The sequence below is a fragment of the Dasypus novemcinctus genome, chromosome 12, assembly GCF_030445035.2.
Source record: "Dasypus novemcinctus isolate mDasNov1 chromosome 12, mDasNov1.1.hap2, whole genome shotgun sequence".
Taxonomy (NCBI): Eukaryota; Metazoa; Chordata; class Mammalia; order Cingulata; family Dasypodidae; genus Dasypus; species Dasypus novemcinctus.
The window spans coordinates 84,209,858-84,233,606 of NC_080684.1; the positions used below are offsets into that span (position 1 = coordinate 84,209,858).

Sequence of the window (23,749 nt, forward strand, 5' to 3'; positions counted from 1 at the left end):
TGTAGTAGGAAATCGTTTCATAAACCTTACCCCCAACACATGAGCAACAAAAGGAAAAATAAATAAATGGAACCTCTTTAAAATTAAAAACTTTTGCACCTCAAAGTAGTTTGTCAAGACAGTGAAAAGGCAGCCTACTCAATGGAAGAAAATATTTGGTAACCATCTATCCAACAGGGCCTAATATCCAGCATACAAAAAGAAATCCTACATCTCAAAAATAAAAAGACAGACAACCCATTTTAAAAATGGGCAAGTGATTTGAATAGACTCTTCTCCAAAGAAGAAACACAATTGGCTAAAAAGCACGTTAAGGTGCTCAACATCACTAGCTATTAGAGAAATGCAAATCAAAACTACAATTAGATATCTTATGCCCATTAGACTGGTGGTTATTTCTAAAAAAACAGAGGACTACAAGCATTGGAGAGGATGTGGGGAAAAGGCACACTTACCCACCTCTGGTGGGAATGTAGAATTGGGCAGCCATTGTGAAGGACAGTTTGGTGGTTCCTCAGGAAGCTAACTATAGAACTGTCATATGATACAGCAATCCTACTACTGGGTACATATAGGGAGAATTGAAAGCAGGGGCAAGAATAGATATACGCACACACATGTTCACAGCAGAATTATTCCCTATTGCCAAAAGTTGGAAGCAACTCAAATGTCCATCAACAGATGAATACATAAGCAAATTGTAGTATATACATACAATGGAGTATTACTCACCTGTAAGAAGGAATGCAGTATTAACACACAGGATAACAAGGATGAATTTTGAAGACCTTATGTTGAATGAAATAAGCCAGGCACCAAAGCACAAATATTACATGTCCTCACTGATATGTATTAAGCAAATTGAGCTGACTCACAGAGCTAGAATCTGAAAGACAGGTTTACTGGAGGCAGAAAGGGAGTAGAGGGTTGTGAGCCAATGCCCATATGGGCAAAATATACGATAAGGTGGAATAGAGTAGTTGAGCAGTGGATGGGTGTGACAGTAGTGCAGTGATGCTATTGGGTTCAGCGGTGCTGGTCTGTGAGGGGGGGTAGGGTGCAGGACTGGGTTGGTCTATCCATGGAACTTGGGGGAGGTCAAGGGAAGGAGCAGGTGAACTCTGGGGATATGCAGATCTATGGTTAAAATACAATTATGGAATGTTCCTTTGGCAAATATGGCAGGGGAGGATTACTGGTGTAGAGCATTGGATGTGGGGTTCATAAAGGACAGCATGCACCTGGGTTAGGCGTCTATGGAATATTTAAGTGTTCATCTTGTCACAGTGTGTTATATCAGTGGGTAGAGACCCATACATTAAACAGGAAAATACTGAACTCCCACCCTGGCGAGTCATGCTATGTTCTCAAATAGAGGAGCAAGAGTCTCTTAAGAACATACACACACCACCTACTCTCCGGTTCATTGGACTTAGCCAGGTCAGCTGACAGGGAGGTGAGAATGGTCAACCATTACACCAGGGAACCAAGAGTGTCCATAACTGCAAGCGGGAGAATTGCATACATCAGCCATGTGGGATCTAAGCCCCCTCTCGATTTAGGTGAGTAGTGGACTTCGCCATCCCAGGGTCCACAGGATGGAGGAATATAATATGGATTGGAGTGGACTTGCTGGCATTCTACTATAGAACTGTTGTGACTCTAGCAATGGAAGTAGTTGTATCATTGATGTGGAGATGGTGGCCACAGGAGTTGCTGAGGGCAGAGAGAGGGAGGAAGAGGTGTGATATGGGGAATTTTCAAGACTTGGAGTTGTCCTGAATGTTACTGCAGCAACAGATGCAGGACAGTGTGTATCCTGCCATAACCCACTGGATGGACTGGATGAGAGTCAACTACAATGTAAACTATGGTCCACGCAGTGTGGAAGTGCTCCAGGGTGTATTCACCAAATGCAATGAATGTGCCTTACTGATGGAAGGGGATATTGATGTGGGAAGAGTGGGGTGGGGTAGGGAGTGGGGTATATGGAACCCCTTATGTTTTTTAACATAACATTTTGTGTGATCTATTTCTCTTTAAAAAAAAAAAGACAATAAAAATAAATTAATTTTAAAAAGAATACACACAGTGCCTAATAAAAGTAAACAAACCAATATGTCAATTCCTCAATATTATTGCAAGTAACTATGAATCCTATTCTTCAAAAAGTGAGACTTAGTGGTTACCATAGGTCCTGAAAGGAGGGGATGAAAGAACAAAGTAGTTGGAACACAGGGCATTTTGCAACCATTGTAATTGCTCTGCATGATTTGGTAATAATGGACAAAAGTCATTTTAAATTTGATCAAAACATAAAAGTGTACAGTCCAAAATGTAAATCATAATGTAAACCATTGACCATGGTCAGTAGCAATGCTTCAATGTTTGTACATCAACGTAAGAAATGTTCCGTGCACATGTAAAATGTTATTAATAGGGGAGAGAGGGAAGGGGGGGGGACACTGGGTATATGGGAATCCCCTATATTCTCTACATGACTTTTCTGTAATCTAAAGATTCTTTGAAGAAAAAAAAAAAGACACTGGGGGATTATATGGAAGAAAATGTCACTGCACATACAAGACAACAGATCTTACAGTGATAAAAGATAATATCCAAAAAGAATTTTTACTATTTAAATTTTAATTTTTTTGTATTTTATGTCATTTTTAAAGCTATAATAATTATATAATTATTTCATTTTCTTATTGTTTTAATGTAGTTAGTTTCTTTCTTTTTTTTTTTTTTTTTTTTTGAGGTACCAGGCTGGGGATTAAACCCAAGACTTTCACAGGTAGGAAGCAAGTGTTCAACCACAGAGCCACATCAGCTCCCTGAGTAGGTTTTTCTGTTTGTTTGCTTGTTGGTTGCTTTTTTATTTTTAGGAGGCACTAGGAACCGAACCCTGAACCTCCCATGTGGGAAGTAGGCGCTCAACTGCTTGAGCCACATCCGCTTCCTGTGGTTAGTTTCTTGGCTTCATCTTCGGAGAGGTTTTGGATCAGAGAAGGGTCACAACTGTGGCAGGAGAGGATCTTGGTGGGTACAAGGTGCCAGTGATAGGGGGATGCATGGGGGGTACATCTGGGGTATGCCTCTAAGGCATATGAATGTGCTCAAATGGTTCATGGGGCATTGTCATGGTGGATAGAGAGCCACACAATAACCAAGAGTGGGACAAAACCCATCCTAGGGAGTTCTGCTATACTCTCTAATGGGATAGGAAGACTCCTCTGAGTTCATGGGGCAGTGCCTAGCAAAGGAGGACAGACAATTGTGCCACGCCCTTGTAATTGATGGCTGCACTTGTGAATCTTTTTTTTAAATTGAAACTTAGCCTCCGAGTATTATATGTTACCTAAGCATTACCTCCTGAGGGCCTCCTTGGTGTCCAAATGTGGCCTCTCTCTAAGCCAAATGCAGCATATAAACACATGGCTCCCAGGGATAATCCTCCCGGGCACCAAAGGGTTATTACCAAGAGCCAACAAGCAATGCCCTGGAGAAAGACCTTGACCAAAAGGGGGATATGGTAAATGCAAATGAGTTTTTATGGCTAAGAGATTTCAAAGTGAGTCAGGAGGTCATTCCAGAGGTTAAGCTTATGCACATCTCAGCCGGATCTCATTGACTGCCAGAGTAATAGTGCCTCAAATAGCCACGATCTTAAGAAATCTAGAGACATCCAGACACTATAGCCAGGGCAGACAGCTCAGGAGTTTGGCACCCTGCCAGTGTGTCTTACTTTAGAATTTATGCTCCCCAGTGTGACAGAGTTGAACTCTTTTGTGGTTTCCCTACACATGGCTCTTCCGCCCTTTCTATTTCAACCTATAGTTAGTACATATATGTATGTCGAAGAGACTTAAATCTTTGATCTGTCCACGTGCCAGCTGGGACCTGAATCTCAGCCAAGTTGCAACACCTAGTCTCCAGTTCATTGGACTCACCCAGGACAACTAACAAGGTGATGATGATGGACAATACTCATCCCAAGGAAGAGAGAGAGTCTGCAACTGCAAGCAAGATAATTCTATCCATCTGCCCCATAGGATCTAAGCTCCCTTCTCAATTAGAGGCAGAGTGGGCATCACCATCACAAAATCCTCAAGAGTGGGAATGAACAATGAACTAAAGTAGACTTACTACTATTCTACTATAGACTTATTGTTATTCTAACAATGGAAGAACTTGTATCATTGATAAAACAGCAGTGACCACCAGAGGATCTGAGGGGACAGAAAGCAAAAAATAGGTGTAATATGGGGGCATTTTCGGGACATTGGAATTGGCCTGCATGTTGCAATGACAGATACAGTTCATTATATATTTTATCATAACTTACAAAATTGTGCGGGACAGAGTAGAAACTATAATGTAAACTATAATCCTCAATTAGTGGTAAAGCTTCAGTAAGTGTTCATCAATTGTAACAAATGTACCACACTAATGAAAGACGTTGTTAATGTGGGAAAGTGTGGGAGAGGAAGGGAGTGGGACATATGGGAATTCCCTATATGTTTTTATGTAACATTTATATAATCTAGTTTCTTTAAAATAAATAAATAAATAGAAAGTGGTTTAAAGGGAAAATCTAAGGTCATGTATATTACCAAAAGGAAACCTAAAAAATGTAACATGGATCTGTATAGCATAGTTAAACCTCATGTAAATATGAATATGAGTAAAACTGTATATGTAAGACTTTTTCTTTGAATCTAAACAAATGTATGTTAATACAAGATGCTAATATCAGACAAAAAAAAACTATGCTACATGAAAGAAACCAGACACAAAGTACTACATACTGTATGATTCCACTTATATAAAATGTAAATATAAATCAATTTATAAAGATGAAAATAAAAAAATGTGCAAGAATAGCCAGAAATAGCAGCTATGTACAGCAGGGGAAGCATAGAGAGATTGAGAGGTGATGAATTTTGTTTTTGTTTTTTTTTATTATTGAAATAATGAAAGTGCTCTAATAATGATTACAGTGATGAAAGCTCAACTATGTGATTATTCCTTGTACATTTTGGATGGACTGTATACATTTGGGTGCTTTATTAATATTTATCAATAAAATTGATTTGATTTTTTAAAAGTTACATACCTACCTTACTACCCATTCATTCCACACTCCAAGAGAAATGAAAAGCATGTCCTAACAAAAACTTATACACAAATGTTCATAGCAGCTTTATTTGTAATAGCCAACAAATGGAAACAACCCAAATATTCCTCAAAATGTGAATAAACTCTGATTTATTCACAATGGAATACTATTCAGCTAGAAAACAAATGAACTATTGATACAACAAAATACATACACCCAAAATAATTATGCTGAGTGAAAGAAGCCAGACCACAAGGAGAATATACTGTATGATTCATTTATATAAAATCCTGAAAAATGCAAACTAATCTAACTGAAATAAAGTAGATCAGTGGTTGCTCAGGAACAAGGCAGGAGGGGAAGGAGAAAAGGATTATAACAAAAGGGCACAAGGAAACTTTTGAGGGTGGTAGTTATGTTAATTTTCACAATTATGGTCATGTTTTCATGAGTATTTTGACAGTTTGAATTCGGTGAACCCCAAAAAAGAGATTATGTTCTCAAACGAATCTATTCCAGTGGATGTGGCACCCTTTGAATGCATTTGATTCACTGTAGTTCACTCGATTAGATAGCCTTTGGGGTTTTTTTTTCCTTTTTCTTTTTCTTCTTTTTTTTTTCTCTTCTTTATTTTCGATTAGATGGCTTTTGATTGAACTTTGTCAGTGAAATGTGACTCCGGTTAAGTCTCTGCCCTCTTGCTGTGTCTCACATAAACAGAAACACAAAGAGACAAACACAGGAAAAGGGAGCTCCGTTTTCTTTTTTTCTTCGGGGGGGGGGGGGCGGAGGGTAGGCAAGGGAGTAAAGAGTTTATTAAGAAACAAGAAAAGAGTACATAGTCCCAGACATGGACTGCAGGCATGCTATAGGATGAGTCACACCTCTGCCATTTTTGATGCTGCTGTGAGAGAGGACTCAAGGATCTCTAGCAGCCAAACCTTAAGCAGTAACAGCTTAAGGCTAAAGAGTTAAGTCCTATGCCTAGTTGCCCACAGCTGAGCTCCGAGAGATGTAGATTTTGGAGAAGAAGGCAGGGATCTTGGTAGAAACTGGTGGCCATCTTGCTTCGCCATGTGGCAAGACCCGAGGATCACCAATAGCTGGCTTTGGTAAGAAAGCTTCTCTGCTGATGTCTTCATTTAGACATTCCATGGCCTGAGTAATACAAACTTTTACCCCAAATAAAATTCCAAATACAAAAGCCAACCAATTTCTGGTATATTGCAGCTTAAGACAAGTATATACCATATGTCAAAATTTCATCAGATTGTACACCTTAAATGTGTGTAGTTTATTGTATATAAATCAGCAATACCTCAATAAAGCTGTTTAAATCAGTACATTTATTTCAGTACATTTATTTATATGTATGTATATATGTATGTATGGTATTGAAGTCACGGCTTTCTGAAAATCACTCCCATTGTATTTGTCACCTAATGAAGACATTAGAAGCAATTTTAAGCCAATTAAGAAAATATGTAGAGTCACAGACAGCCATTATGCTAGCAAAACATATGAAATAATTTTAGAATTGGGAGAACCAGGAAAGTTGATTAAGGTCACACTACGGGAAGCGGACTTGGCCCAGTGGTTAGGGTGCCATCTACCATATGAGAGGTCTGCAGTTCAAACCCCGGGCCTCCTTGACCCATGTGGAGCTGGCCCATGCACACAGCTGATGCGCACAAGGAGTGCCGTGCCACACAGGGGTGTCCCCGCATAGGGGAGCCCCACGCGCAAGAGTGCACCCCGTAAAGAGAGCCGCCCAGCACAAAAGAAAGCTCAGCCTGCCCAGGAATGGCGCTGCACACACGGAGAGCTGACACAGCAAGATGACGCAACAAAAAGAGACACAGATTCCCGTGCCACTGACAACAAAAGCGGACAAAAAGAACACCCAGCAAAATGGACACTGAGAACAGACAAAGGAGGGGGGAAGGAGAGAGAAATAAAAATAAATAAATAAATCTTTAAAAAAAAAAAAAAAAGGTCACACTAAGTAGCAGACCTAAAACTAGAATTGAAATAGTATAATTTTAACTTAAATGGTATTTTAGACTTAATTGCTTTTACATTACTATACTGATAAACTTTGATTCAACAATATTTACTGAGGCAGGCATGGAAGGAATATATGGCAATTTCCACCATCACGGAGTTTTCAATGTCAATTTGTGAGACTTATTATATATTCAAGACCCAAATGTCACACACATACAAAACCTACAGTATTAATGGAGCAAAGATCAAGGTGTGTTCACAATAACTCAAGTCTCAGATGACCTTTTTTTTTTTGAACAGTCTCAATTTACACAGTTTGTCTGGCTTAGTTATTTTTGTAATATGTGTATAAAGAAAATCGATTAGTCTTGTTTAACCAGTTTTTCTACTTAAACACTTAAAGAATGGAAAGGAAAAGATGAACAGGAAAAAGACCAGAGCTTTAAACTGGCAACCTGTGAGCTATATTCTGTCCACAGTCATATTTTGTTTGGCCTGGACAATGTTTAAAAGAAAACAAACACCTTATTTGCCGCTAACATTTAAAATTGGTAGATCTTACATTAAAATTTGAGTTTCTGGATTCTGTTGATATATTGAAAGATGTGACACAACTAGACATTCATTCTTCAAGGCAAAATTTGAGTACCTACTATTTGCCAGCTATTTATTAGGTTCTTGGGAAACTTAAAACATATAAAACATGGTTACAGCTTTCAAGGACGTCACAGTTTATTACTAGAAACAAGCATGTCAACAAATCACCGTACATTATGGTCCAACTACATGCCAGGCACTATATGAAAAATATTACAATAAAAGTGAGAATAGGATAAAATGGAAGAACAAGGAAAAGGATAATCAATTCTGTTAAGAGTGAAGAAGAGGGAAACGGACTTGGCCCAGTGGTTAGGGCATCCGTCTACCACATGGGAGGTCCGCGGTTCAAACCCCGGGCTTCCTTGACCTGTGTGGAGCTGGCCCACGCGCAGTGCTGATGTGCGCAAGGAGTGCCCTGCCACCGCAGGGGTGTCCCCCGCGTAGGGGAGCCCCAAGCGCAAGAAATGCGCCCCGTAAGGAGAGCCGCCCAGCGCGAAAGAAAGTGCAGCCTGCCGATGGCGCCGCCCACACTTCCCGTGCCGCTGACGACAACAGAAGTGGACAAAGAAACAAGACGCAGCAAACAGACACAGAGAACAGACAACCAGGGGAGGGGGGCGGAATTAAATAAAATAAATAAATAAATCTTTTAAAAAAAAGAGTGAAGAAGATTCCTTTTGGAAGGTTTCATGGAGGCAGCCCTTGAACTAAGTTTAGTTTCGGTTTGGTTTTTTTTGAGGTACCGGGGCCAGGGATTGAACCCTGGACCTTGAATACGGGAAGCCGGCACTCAACCACCAAGCCACATCAGCTTCTGAGTTGTTTTTTTCATTTGTTTGCTTGTTGTTTGTTTTTTTGTTTTTAGAAGGCACAGGGCAGCAGAGGGGGATGCAGATGTGGCTCAAGTGATTAGCCTCCCATCTACCATATAGGAGGTTCAGGGTTCAATTCCCAGTGCCTCCTGGCAAAGGCAAGCTGGCCCACACAGCAAGCTGGCCTGTGCAGCAAACTGGCCCAAGCGGAGAGCTGCTCGCACAGAGTGCTGACCCGTGCAGGAGTGCTGGCCTGAGCAGAGAGCTGGCGCGGCAAGATGACATGACAAAAAGAGAAACAGAGAAGAGACAGTAAGAGATGCAGTAGACCAAAAAGATGATGAGCTATAGGAGATTGCCACTCTCCCACTCCAGAAGGTCCCAGAAACAGTTCCCAGTGCCGCCTAAAGAGAAGACAAGCAAACAAAGAACACACAGCAAATGGACACAGAAAACAGACAGTGAGCGCAAAAACAAGGAGGTTGTTTTTATAATAAATAAATATAAATGTATTATAATAAATAAATAAATCTTTAAATAAAAATAAGGCACTGGGATCAAAACTAGGACCGCCCATGTGGGAAGCAGGCACTCAACCACTTGAGCCACATTCACTCCCTGAACTATGGTTTTAAGAGTAAGTTTTTGCAGGTGAGTAAGGCAGAGAAAATGTTTTCAGGCAGAGGCAACAACCTGTTTGAGGTTATAGGGTCACATAACAGATGAAGTATAGGGCTTTGGGTACTTTGGAAGGATATGCTATGCCTCAAGAGGCAGGCTAGAAGGACTCATATGCCATGTCAAGGAAGGTGGGTTTCATCCTACACATCAGTGTTTTTACCACAGTACCCCTAAGGAGTCTACTCAGGGTTCAACCCAAGTGAGAGAAGAAATGAAAAGGGAAAAACATGCCAGCTGACCCCCTAACTACCTATTCAACTTTGGCAGCTCTACTTTTGTCTGCTTTTTGTAGTAAGGCTCCATTTAAGATTTCTTTGGGGCAAAAAAATTCATTAAAACAAAATTTTTAAGCAGTTTTGAACAGGAGATATTGAAAGATTGTATCAAGAATGTAAATGTTAAAATTTGTATTTTTTACATCTAAAGCAAACTGTGAACTGTAGTAACTAGTAATATATTAATATTTTTCCATCAATTGTTTTAAAAAATTAGTATTTTAGAAAGGTTTCTCTGGTAAGTGTCAAAGAGGGAATAGAGAAGAATGAGACAAGAAAGAAACGAGACTACTTAATTGCAACACAATGCAAGAAATGATGAATTAAATCTAGGTAGTGACAGCAGAGATATTAAAATCTTATTGGCATCTACTATATGCCAAGCAGTCTGCTCTGTGCTAGGTTTAGGATTAAAAGGATAAACTCAGGAGCTGTACAAATAAAAAGGAATCATAACATTAAAATGAGGAGGTAAAGAAGAAAATAGAATTGAACTTGTTAGGCAAGGTGGATAAACATATGGATAGCTGTGGTTGAAATGCAGAATAAAATTATAACACCTGTATTAGTCAGCCAAAGGGGTGCTGAACAAAGTACCAGAAATCTGCTGACTTTCATAAAAGGTATTTATTTGGGGTAGAAGCTTACAGTTACCAGGTCATAAAGCATAAGTTACTTCCCTCACCAAAGTCTGTTGGAGCAAGATGACTGCCCACATCTGCAGGGGTTGAGAGGCTTCCTCTTCCTCTTAAGCTCAGTGGTCCCAGCTTCTTCCAATATCAGCTGTAGGCGCTGGGATAAGACTTGTCTCTCCCCCTGGGCTCATTCCTCTCCAGACTCAGCTACGCTGGTCTCTCCACAAGGTCAGGTGTAAACTATCAGGCTCTCTCTCTTCCCGGGGCCTCTGCCATGTCTGTGGAGCCATGCCTGCCTATTCCTCTGTGTTCTTCTCCTGTGTGTTTACTTCCCAGGACTCCAAGACCAAAAACTCCAACTAACTCTCTGCCATGTTGTTTTCTCTGTTAATCCTAATGACATAACCATAATTTAATCAAGTAAAAGTAAAACCTCTGAATCCAGTGTAATCTAATATGCCCAGAGGAACAGACCAGTTTATAAACATAATCCAATATCTATTTTTGGAATTAATAAATAATATCAAACTGCTATAATACCTCATCTACAAACTAAGCACACACCAGGCCAAAAACAGTATAGGTTAAAGAAAAAAAAACAAAGGATTGTCGTTATGAATATACTTCATAAGCAAAGGTCCCAGAGGACTTGCTACAGGTATACACAAAATCAGAACCATCCTTGAATGCCATTATATACACAGAAAACACCTTCACTATATAAATTACTCTAGAATGAATTGTAAAGGTTTCCCTATATGGTAGACCAGAGGTTTAAGCTTAGCATTCTTTCCTTGACAATTAGGGTAGAAATCCAGATACTCAAATGATAACAAGGAATCAATGTGGCACCAGGAATGGAAAACAATATTTAGGTCAACATACCTATACAACTGCTCTCTAGCATATGGTAAATAAGTTCATCAACTGTCACACTACTCCTGGGACATGTAATGAGCTGCAGAATTCCCCTTGTGGTTACTCTTTAGTAAACTATTTCTTACTAGACTTTTACAAAAGGTTCAAAGTTTTGGGTAAATTTCCCAAGGATTACAGTGAGTTTCCAGGTTCTTCACTGAGTCCTAAATTGAAAGAAAAACAGTTGAAAATGATTCAGTACCATTTCCATGAACTGATTTTAAAAACTAATTGCTTTCTCTGACAATGAATTTTTTTAAAAGGTAGGGGATGAAAGAACAGAATTGAGACAAAGCCCCTTACATTCTTCAAAAATGAATCTCACTTTCACTGCTCTTCAAAAAATTTATTTCAATCTCTTTGATAAATATTATAATTAATATTAATTTCACAAAATCTTAAGACCTTCAATTATGAATGAGAGAATTTATCAAAAGAGCTCTCATACCTCACTAACTATGTAAGACTAAAGCCTTAACCATTAAAAAGTAGATCAAATGCTATTTACAATTTCCAAATACTGGCTGTAAATTATAGAGAACTCTCTCTTGCAACATCAGAACTTTACCATGCCAAGCCTTAGAATTTAGAGAAGACATTCCAAGAGAGGAATTGTATGAGCCTGTGGCTAAGTAGTTAAGAAAATGAAATTGGTACCTAACTAAAAGAAATAAGAATTAGAAAATATTCCTAAAGTATCTCTATGTGGGCCATAACGACTGGGTGCATTTATAGAGAAAAAAAAAAAAAGGATGGGGAATAGGAGTATTACCTGAGGGCAGGAAATTCAGACAAAAAGTCCCTATTCCTGATGAAAGCAAGTAGTCAGTTGCCAGGGTTTCTTAGACTCCTCTGGTACTCACTTGGGTGTTTATGAAATTCACAGCAAACCAATCTCCACCACAGCCAGCATGGATCGCTGCAGGGAATGGGTACACAGGGGGTACAGAAGGGAACACGTTTAAGGGAAAGGAGAGGAAAGGAATGATATGATAAAAAAATATTTATCTGTGAAGCACTTAGGGAAAAAATACAGTTGTGTTTTACAGTGGATTAACTAAATGCAAACACTGCTTAGATTCTAAGGTGAAGTAACCACTTAGAATGTTCTTCATTCTCTTTACCATTACTATTACTACTGTCCTATTAAATTTATATTTTTCAAATTTTATATTAAAATGCTTATCAACAAAAAAGGAAATAGCCATGTTATACAAAAGTTATACAAAGACTGAACTGCATAATTTAACATTAAATAAAACCTATTAAGAAAAACACTTCACAAGTTATCTATAAATACAAGATATCAAATTAGTTTATCTGCCAAAAGCTCTTGTTAAACAGGTAAAACCTGCAATCCTCATTTCACAGATAATACTTAAGTATAAAGTTAACTTATGAAAAATAATCCACAAACCAAACAGAGATCCAGGAATAGACTATCTATATACTTAAAGTAAATTGGAAAACTATTTATCAGAAAGCAGTCACTGGCCTCAGAATTCAAAGTCTTAAAAGAGGTGGCAATCTATAGAACTAACAAACATTAAGCCTTTGTTTTAATAAACCAAACAGACCTAAAGGAGTTCAAAATCAGAGGAAAACTATGAAGACTGGCCTGTTTAAAGTTTTTTCATGGAAGTTCATGAAGTTATAAAAGTAAAATGAAGCCTGAGACGATGACTTGTCCTGAAGGAATGAAGACAATCTAGCTAGATGAAGTAAGACTAAAAAAGACAGGAAAAAAAATAAGGAAAAATAAAATATTGACGTATGGGGGAAATAAAACTGCAACCAAATTCAGAGGGCATAACTTACCCTTATTTTCTCTGGATATGTTTTAAATATTGTCTTTCTATGCACACTCTAGTCAGAAAACAGTTTTACTAATTATCCATTTTATGCTGTCATTTACCTGTTTTATTTCACAATTTTTTCAAAAAGTTCTCTGACATTTAGACTACCCTTGGCTCATTTCTCTTTCATTAAAGTTGCATGGTACTTTGTGCTTTTTTCATATGACTTCTTATATACTACCTTCAATTCTTTTTATTCACCCATTTACCAGACTAAATTTTCAGAGACATTCCTATGTCTTAATTTTATTTATATATCTTACAGAACTTTCTTTAACTATTAGTAAAATAAATAAATAAATAAATGACCTATCAATGGGAATAATCATATTTCTATTACTTGAAGATAAAATAAATCTTACAATTTACGGGTGCCACTTTTTATAGAACACCTCAGTTTATATAAAGTTCACCACTGCAGAAGTACAAATTACAACAGAAACAAATAAATATCTAAAAATGTACCAGGCCCTGAGCCCCAACGGACTTCAGCTCCTACAATCTGATTTATTGGACTCACCTCACTCAGCTAAGATGGAGTTGAAGGACAACCACCACACCATGGAGTCTAGAGTGCCTACAACTGAAAGCAAGAGGATTGCATCCAGTATCCATGTGGAATGTGAGCCTCCTCTTGACATAGAGGTGCAACGGACATAACCAACCCAAGGTCCACAGAGAAAAGGTGGCATTAGAGTGGGAAAAGTGGACATGGTGGCTGATGGGTATGGGGAATGGCAGGAAGAGATGAGAGGTGGAGGCGCCTTTGGGACTTGGAGTTGCCCTGGATGGTGCTTCAGGGGCAATCACCAGACACTGTAAATCCTCCCAGGGCCCACTGGATGGAATGTGGGAGATTATGGGCCGTGATGTAGACCATTGACCATGGGGTGCAAAGATTCCCAGAGATGTACTTACCAGGTGCAATGGATGAGTCATGATGATGGGAGTGAGGGTTGCTGGGGAGGGAGTGGTGGGGTGGGGGTGGTAGGGTTGAATGGGACCTCATATTTTTTTAATGTAATATTTTTACAAAATCAATTTAAAAATAAATAAATAAATAAATAAAAATAAAAAATAAAAATGTAGTTTTGCTGAATTTTAAAATCACTGAATTTTCTGGTATCACAGAATTTACCCCTAAATATTAATTCCTAATAAATTTACACACAAAAAGTTTACAAATAGACAATCCAAAAGGAAAATAACCCTGGTGCTAGGCTAGCAGCAGCAAAACAATGTTAGAAATCCCTCTCTTATTGGTATTTTTTGGGTAAAAAGAGTACACACAGAGAAGCAGACATGGCTGAAGCAACTGGGCTCCCATCTACCATATGGAAGGTACAAGGTTCGATTCCCAGGACCTCCTGGTGAAGGCAAACTGGCCCATGCAGCAAGCTGGCCTGAAGAGAGAGCTGGCACAGTAAGACGACACAACAAAAAGAGACAAGAGGAGAGACAAGAGATGCAGCAGATCAGGGAGCTGAGATGGGGCAAGAGATGGAGCACCTCTCTCCCACTCCAGGAGGTTCCAGGATAGGTTCGCAGTGCCACCTAAAGAAAAGACAAGCAGACACAGAAGAATGCACAGCAAATGGACAGAGAGAGCAGACGGGCCGGGGGGGGGGGGGGGGTTGGCAATAAATAAAACCTTAAAAAAAAAGAGTACACACATAAATAGCTAAAAATTAACTCTTCAAGTATAGACTAATACAGAGATTCAAATGTTACATATAACATTCTTCATGGCTGGGAGCAAAATGGAAAGTAAAACAGAATTTTCAGATAAACAAGGAGTTAGCCTAATACATGAAAATTGAAACAATAAATTACCATATCCTTAATCACATTTGCTCCAGCTCTTAACTTTGTTTCAATAACTTGGCCTTTGTATGAGACGCTCATATTTCATTCATGGAAATGGTCATAAAGTCTTTGATCTTTACCTTACATACAAACTGAGCTCCAGTCACAAATACCAACTAGTAAAATTCAAACTGGTATTTAAAAAAATATATTAAATTACCCATTCTAAGTAATAAATATGACGAATTTTTAAAATATATAACTGATAAAAGACAAAGTTAATAAAAGTATGTTTAGACTGAAAACTGCAGTACCAAGGCAAAGAAATGAATGGAGAAGTTACGTTTCCCCAGCTTCATAATACTGCAGAGTCAAAAGGTTATGTTCTGTACCACATTAATGAAGGACGTTGTTAATATGGGGATATGTGTAAGTGGTAGGGAGCTGGGCATATGGGAATTCCCTATATTATTTAGGTAACATTTATGTAATCTAAGTATCTTTAAAAAAAATAAAGATATATATATACAATTAAAAAGAAATGATTGTTTTCCTAACTTCAAAGGCTTGCAGAGTTAAAGGATTCCCTAGTAATAAAAGACTCTCCTCAAAGGGATACTGAAGCAGGATGGTGAAACACCATAAAAGACTAATAATGAAAGTGCTTAAAACTGGATAAAAGAAAAGGAAATTGTTAGGTAGGGACCAACATAGTCAATGAAATGAACAGGTACTAGATCAGTGATTACCATACAATACTCTGTCATAACTCAGGCAAGTCACAGATCTTTTATGTTATTTCCTTCTCTAGGACAGGAACAGATCCCTTCTGATCTAGAATTCTGGATTGGTAGATTGGTAATAGTACAATATCCAATAGACCAGCACCAATCTCTTTTCACCTGAAGTTTTCAAATCAATCCACTGAAAGTAACTCTTCCAAGAAACAATGTCTGGTTTTAGTTGGGAATTAATGTGAAGAAAGTTGGAAGCACCTGTGCTATTTCAGATACTTCCACATATTGTTGTTTTTAACAGAATTAAGTTTGGTGCTCCCACCCCCCATGGCTCCCTTGTCTATCTGCTCATTTGTTTTTGTTCATTGTCTGCTTGTTGTTTTGCTTATCAGCTTGCTTATTATTTTTGCTTGTGTCCACTCCTTGTTTATTTGTCTTCTTTAGGAAGCACCAGGAACCGAACCTGGGACCTCCCGTGTTGGAGGTAGGCACCCAACTACTTGAGCCACATCCACTCCCCACATATTGCATTTAATAACAAGAAAAAAATCTGTTCCTTAAAACTCAACTCATAATTCACTTCACAGAAATTACCTATTGTATAAATTAAAGGATAACCACACAAAAATACTTTCACTGCTGTTACCAGATTAAAGCATTATAGTATAAATCAGAACACAAATGAAAGAGAGGGCATCTCCATTTAGAAATCTAACATGCAGCCCAAAATTAAAGTAGCTGAACTCTAATTCCTGATCTTCTCCCATAAGTCACTCCTCCTGCAGTCTTCTCCAACTTAATGGCAATTTTATCCTTTCAGTTGTTTACATCAAAAACTTTGGAGTCATCCTTGACTCCTCTCTTTCTTTTGATTCACATCCAATTTGTCAGCAAATCCTGTGACTCTACCTTCAAAATACACCTAGAGCTCTATCACATTCCCTAATGGAACAGCAACAATCCCCCAAGTGCAACGGCAAAGACCAAAAAAGAAGGATGGTCCAACAATGAGCCCTTGATACTAATGACTATGCTTGTGAGCATGTGCGCCTGAAATGAGAACAAGGCCTAGAGCTGCAGGGTGCCTAAAAGTTACCTCCCGAGAGCCTCCGTGTTGCTCAAATGAGGCCAGTCTCAAAGCCAAACTCAGCATGTAAATGCATTGCCTTCCCCCCAGCATGCAACATGACTCCCGGGGATGAGCCTCTCTGGCGACGAGGGCTTACTACCAAGTACCAGTTGATGATGTAACTAGAAAATGACCTTGAATAAAAGGGTCAACTCAGACCAGCAGAATATCTCAGCCTACATATAATATCAGGAGTTAAAAATGCTTTTTGACCTGAATAAAAGGGGGAAATGGAAAGGACAAATGAGTTCATATGGCTATGAGTCTTCAAAAAAGAGCCAGGAGGTTATCAGAGCGATCGCCCTTATGCACATCTCAGCAGAGTCCCAGAGACAGATAAAGTAGATACAACCCCAGGTATTGGTTCTTCTGAGGGCTACAGAGACCCACAGGTTCTAGGGTCATAGCAGATGGAGTTCAGTTCCATGTCAGTTGGCTCTACTTTGGAGTTTATGTTTCTGGGGGATGGAGCTGGACTCAGATGTGATCTTTGTTCACTAGCCTCTCCTGTTACTTTTACCGGACCTGTGGCTGGTGCTGGGATTTAGTGTATACCCAGGGGACCTGAATCTCTGGACTGTCCATGTGATAGCCAGGCCCTGAGCCTCAACAGACTTGCAACTCCTACACTCTGGTTTATTGGACTTACCCCACTCAGCTAACATGGAGGTGAAGAAGGTCAACCACCACACTGGGGAGCCAAAAGTACCTACAACTGAAAGCAGGAGAATTGCATCCAGCATCCATGTGGAATCTAATCCCCCTCTTGATACAGATGTGGAGTGGACACAACAATTCCAGGGTCCAGAGGATGGAGGAATAGAGTATGGATTACAGTGGACTTACTGATATTCTATTCATGAACTATTATGATTAGTAATCAAAGAAATTGTAGCATTGATGTGGAAAATGTGGCCACAATAGCTGCTGAGGGTAGGGAGAGAGAAGAAGAAATGTGACGTGGGGCATTTTCAGGACTTGGAGTTGTCCTGGGTGGTACTGCAGGGACAGATACAGGACATTGTATGTTCTCCCATGGCCCACTGGGTGGACTGGGGAAGAGCGTAAACTATAATGTGGACCATTGACCATGTGGTGCAGCAGTGCTCAGAGATATATTCACCAAGTGCAATGAATGTCCCATGATGATGGAGGAGGTTGTTGTTATGGGAGGAATGGAGTGAGGGGGGTGGGGCATATATGGAGATCGCATATTTTTTTTAATGTAACATTAAAAAAATAAAGACAAAAAAAAATACATCTAGAACCTGAATGTACCTCAACAACTCCTCTGCACCTGTGTTAGTCAGCCAAAGGGGTGCTGCTGCAAAATACCAGGAATTGGTTGGTTTTTATAAGGAGTATTTATTTGGGGTAGGAACTTACAGATATAAGGCCATAAAGCATAAGTTACCTCCCTCACCAAAGTCTATTTTCACATGCTGGAGCAAGACGGCTGCCGACATGTGTGAGGGTTCAGGCTTCCTGGGTTCCTCTCTTCCTGGGGTTTGCTTCTCTTTCCTCTGTGGGCTTACTCCCTGGAGCTCCAGCTTAAGGCTTCAGCATCAAACTCCAACATCAAAAACCCTCCAATTCAGTCCTCTGCCATGTCTTTTATCTGGCATGGCAAGAGGTTTACTGGCACAAGCAGTTTACCCAATTACTTAACCAAGTAAACCTCTGAATCCAATGTACTCTAATATGCTCAGAGGAAAAGATCAGTTTATAAACATTCAATATTTCTTTTTGGAATTCATCAATAATATCAAACTGTTACACTCCACCCTCTGAATTCCAAAAAGACATTACAATATTTTTTAAAAATCCTTAAATCAGTTACAATGCAAGTACTAAATCATATCACAATCAATAAAGAAATACAGTTTGTCTTAGGGGCAAAGTCCAGTCTGCTAAACAATTCATCTACTTCCAATACACAAATGGACATTTTCATTATAATATGGAGGATAAACATTTTCATTATAATATGGAGAAATTGGGACGGAAACATGAGTCAAGGTTTCTCCTGCAAGGAATCCTCTGTTCAATTTCAAAGTCTAGGAGTCATTCTGAAGAAGATGGTTTCTTCTCCGTGGGGCCATATGGGACCCACCCTTTCCACCGGCTTGCCCAATGGCCATTTTCTTGGTTCCACCCTCATCAAGCCTCTAATTGTCAACCAAGCTCCAGACCTCACCCTTCAAGAGTGTTGGGGTGATTGCCACACCTCACCCAAACTTTGGGTGAGAGTCTTACCCTCCCTAGTACAGTGATGTGAAGACAACATTCCCCCTGAACTTCAGCATACAGGCTCAACCATCTCAGAACAACGAGTTGACCACCTGGTCTTCCCTAACCTTTGGGGGACAGGTCAACCCCTCTCAGACCTGTGGGGTGCTGACCTTAACCACCCTAATCCTTGGGGAATGTGCTCCACCCTCTCTGTACCCTGAGACAGCAAAACTCTTCCAGAACATTGGACAGGAACATCCAACCTCTTCAACTGCTGGGGCAAACTCACCCTCTCTGTACACAAGGGTGGGGTCCTCTCTTGGACCAAGGTGATGTATTAATTTCAGATCTTAGCTTCCATGGTTTTCCTCTTAAAGCTATTTCTCCTTCAATATCTCCTTTCCATGTCCTTTTTAGTCCAAGCTGACAATGGTTTTGTACATACAGCTCTGTCAAAAACCTTGTTGGTTTAGTATGCAAGAAGTAGGGGTCCAAGCCATCAGACAATAAGATTTTCCACAAGTCTTTCTGAGATAACTGCATCTTCAATCCCGATTTACAAGTTCCAAGTTTAGTAAAGTCTTACAATGGGGCACTTTCTTCTGGGAGCTTGATTTCCAGAGGCTTGGCATTTCCAGAATTAGTTTCTGCTTTCTTTGTGCCTGACAGTTCAGTCCTCAGTATATCTCTCTCGTCTAGCATTTTGCTATAAGCTGCAAGGAGAAGCCAAGGTGCATTCTCTGAGTTTACTCTGGAAATTTCTTCAGCTAAATGCCCAGGCTCACCATTTTCAAATTCTGCCTTCCATAAAACACCAGGAGTTAATCTTGCTAAGTGCTCTGCAACTTTAAAACACGGATTGCCTTTCCTCCAGTTTCCAATAATAGTTTCATCATTTACTTCTAAGGCATCATAAATGTTTCTTTCATATCCATATTGTTAGCAACAGTCTCTTCAAGCAATCTGGGCCTTTTCCATCAAGCATCTCACAATTCGTCCAGAAAATACCCCTTATCCATTTATAAAACCGTTCTAGCATTTCGGTAATTGCAAAAGCACTTCCCCACTTCTCAGTACCAAATTCTGTATTAGTCAGCCAAAGGGGTGCTGCTGCAAAATACCAGAAATTGGTTGGTTTTTATAAAGGGTATTCATTTGGGGTAGGAGCTTACAGATACCAGGCCATAAAGCATAAGTTACTTCCCTCACCAAAGTCTGTTTTCACTTGTTGGAGCAAGATGGTGGCTGATGTCAGCAAGGGTTCAGGGTTCCTGGGTTCCTCCCTTCCTGGTACCTGCTTCTCTTTCCTCTGTGGGCTTACTTCCTGGAGCTCCAGCTTAAGGCTTCAGCATCAAACTCCAACATCAAAAACCCTCCAGTTCAGTCCTTTGCCATGTCTTTTATCTGTGAGTCCCACCCACCAAGGGGACTTGGTGGCCCTAGTGGCACAAAAGTAATCAAGCAAACCTCTGAATCTGATATAATCTAATATGCCCAGAGGAAAAGATCAGTTTACAAACATTCAATATTCCTTTTTGGAATTCATCAATAATATCAAACTGCTACAGCACCCATCTTGTTTCAGGCCAGAATCTCCCTGATCTAGACAGTGAAAACAGGCCCTTAATTTGGCTTTAGCTTCTGCTCTTGTCTTCCTATAATTTATTTCCTGCACAGCTGTCAGAGTGATCCTCAGCTCAAAGCACTGAAATGACTTCCAATCACAGGGTAAAAGCTAAAGTTCTTCTGAGGCCCCATATGATCTGGATCCTTGTTCTTTCTTTGGTTTTCTCTCCCTCTATTCACTTCACTCCTAACTCCACTTCACCTATATTGGTAGCCTTGATATTTTTCAAATGATAAGCAAGCTCCCAACTCTGGTCTTTGCATCTTTTTCTCCACCTCCTTCAGGTCTCTTCTCAAATGTCATCTTCTCAATTAAGCCTTCCATGATCACCTGGCTTAAAATTGCAAACTCCATTCCCACCTTCCTACACTTCTTATCCTTTTTCCCTATGTTACTTTTCTCAATAAAACTTATCACAAATTGATATACCATATATTTTACTTACTAAATTATTATGTATATACCACCTCTGATTAAAATATAAACTCCATGAAAGCAGAGATTTCTGTATACTTGGTTCACTACTATTTCCCATCACTATGGAACAGTGTCTACAAAGTAGGCACTCAGCAAATATTTCCTAAGTGAATGACTAGTAAAGCCAATGTCTAAATCCACAATTTAGAGAAAGAATACTGTCACTTAAAGTAACTCAAAATACTTTTTTTAAAAAAACCTATAAGGGTAGATTTATCTATAATCAAAAAGTAATATTTAACTCAGTCCTTCCCCAGTTGCCTAATCCAAGTAACTAAATCTCACAAATCTCATATGGCGGTACACTTTTAGCAACAGATTATATAGACATACCTTGGTACTTGATGGTTTTAAACGCCTCCCCCCCCCCCCCCAAATTTGGTACTTGACACATTTTGACGCGAAAATTTTGTCCCAGTACTGTCATCGTTTGTTTGGTACTGGATGCACAAGCTAGAAATTGTCAGTGTCAGTTGCCTTATAACCATACTACATGACTACACTTTCCAGCCAAAACAAAAGGTCACATATTAGTCACACGGTAGCTCTTGCCCTGTGCACATCCCATTGCTGTCTTATCTTAGCTTCTGTGGTCATTTTGTATATTTTTGCATTTTTTTCTCATCATGCCTCCTAAGAAAATAAGCAGTGATAATGCTAAGCAGAAAAGAAAATTACTTCACACCACCATTGAATAAAATAAAGAAAAAATAGTAAGTATGAGAACAGTATTTGCATTACTGATCTTGCTAGGGAACATGGTATGCCTAGAACAATGGTCTCCATCATCATACATCATTAAGAAGAAGTGACAAAAAAGGCTGATGTTGCAAAAGGAGTTAAAGCAGTAACAAAGCAGTATTCCCAAACACTCAAGGAAGTTGAAAAGTTGTTAATAATTTGGGTAAAGGAGAAGCAGTCAGGAGGCAACAGTGTATCAGAAGCCATGACCTGAAAAAGCAAAAAGGTTTGCATGCTAATCTTTTGAAAATCAAACTGGAACCAAGTGATGAGAGTGTTGAAGTTTCTAAGACCAGCCATGGCTGACTTGATAATTTTAAAAAGAGGACAGGCACCCATAGCATCATTAGGCCTGGCGAGGCAGTGAGTGCTAATAAAAAGGCTGCTGATGAATTCGTGAATTTCAAGACTACATAGAGGCTGGGGTTTTATTCCCCACCAAGTTTTTTAACTGTGATAAGACTGGAGATTTGGGGGGGGGGGGGGGCGAAATGCCAAATAGGACCTACATCACAAAAGAGGAAAAGGCACTACCAGGCCACAAACCAATGAAGGACAGGCTCACTCTACTGTTGTGTGGGAATGCTAGTGGGGACTTAAAACCCAAGCCTCTACTAGCCTATCATACTGAAAACCTGTCAGTTTTTATGGATAATGTCATAAAAAAACAAACTTCCGGTGATGTGGAGGGCAAACAGCAAAGCTGGGTCACAAGGCAATTTTTCACCAAGTAGGTAAATGAAATGTTTGGTCCCTTGGTGAAAAAAATATTTGCTGGAGAAAGATTTGCCTCTGAAAGCTCTCCTACTTTTGGACAATGTGCTCGCCCATCTACTAGGCTTGGAGGATGACTTACTGGAGGAGTTCAGCTTCATCACTGTAAGGTTCCTGCCCCCCAACACTACTCCTCTCATCCAGCCCATGGACCAGCAGGTCATTTCAAACTTCAAAAAGTTGTACACCAAGGCGCTTCTCCAGAGGTGCTTTGAGATCACCTCTGACACCCAGTTGACCCTCAGAGAATTCTGGAAGGAGCATTTCAATATCCTGCACTGCCTTAACCTTATTGATAAGACCTGGAACAAAGTCTGTTATAGGACTATGAATATGGCATAGAAGAATTTGTGGCCAGAAACTGTGACTCAGAGAGACTTTGAAGGGTTTGAGGCTGACTCCAACTCCACAGGTACAGAGGGTACAGTTATACAGGACATTGTGTCTTTGTGTCAATCCATGGGTCTGGAGGTCTATGCTACTGTTGTTTGGGAGTTAGCGGAGGAACATCTTGAAGAGCTAAGCACTGCAAGAACTACAAAAGCAGCAGCAATAAGTGGTGGCTGAAGAGTTTCTTCAGGTGAGGGGGAGATAAGGGAGGATGTCTCCAGTTCCTTATTAAAAGAAATGTGTGCAAAATTGGCAGAAGTTCAAACCTTTGTGGAGAAGCATCATCCGGACAAAGCTCTGACAAGCAGAAATGTGAATTTATTGAATGACCAATTTCATGCTTTCAAGGAATTCTGAAAAGAAGACAAAAGTAGTACTCATTGGATAGGTTTTTGTAAAGGTGACAGAGTGTGTCAGAGCCTGTAGGGCAAGTTAAAAAAAGGGGGAAAAAAGAAAGAACAGCTGAAATGCAAGTGCCTGATGTTCTATTGGAGGGGAACTCTCCTTCCAAGCAACATTCCATGTAACCTTTCTCCTCTCCACTCTCTTCCCACCATCCCAAGTAGGCTCTGGACCCTTCTCAATAAAGGTAAAGAAGTTTTTCTTTTATTTAATCTAAGTATTTTTTAATTTTAGGTTTATTTCTTATGTAAAATAATGATATACAACCCTATCTTTTTACATATTGCCTTAGAAATGTGCATTGTCTTTGGTTTAAGAATGCATTAAATTTATTTACATTATTCCTTACAGGAAAAAATTTGTTTGGTACTCGTCATTTTTCGTACTTTTCATGCCTCCTGAAACCAATTACCTACAAGTAATTTACACATAGAATCACCACTGTATTTGGTGATTCTACATGTAAATATTTAGCCTATGAACCATGATTTGAATTTATCATTTAAGAATATAACTTCTCACTGACTT

General features: G+C 39.5%; 1 protein-coding gene across 13 annotated transcripts in view; it reads right to left on the minus strand.

Moving 5' to 3' along the window:
- BLTP3B (bridge-like lipid transfer protein family member 3B) overlaps nucleotides 1-23,749 on the minus strand; it is a 147,262-nt gene that overhangs the window by 116,184 nt on the left and 7,329 nt on the right. For 5 of the 13 annotated variants that reach the window (XM_071219017.1, XM_058308594.2, XM_071219014.1 and 2 more), the window contains exon 2: nucleotides 11,823-11,969. The exons of 5 other annotated variants lie outside the window; for them this stretch is intronic. The gene's annotated coding sequence lies outside the window, so the exon portion shown is untranslated. Of the gene's footprint in view, nucleotides 1-11,017; nucleotides 11,215-11,822; nucleotides 11,970-23,749 lie in introns of all 13 variants that reach the window. 3 more of the 13 variants (XM_071219011.1, XM_071219013.1, XM_071219018.1) reach the window with 1 other exon arrangement.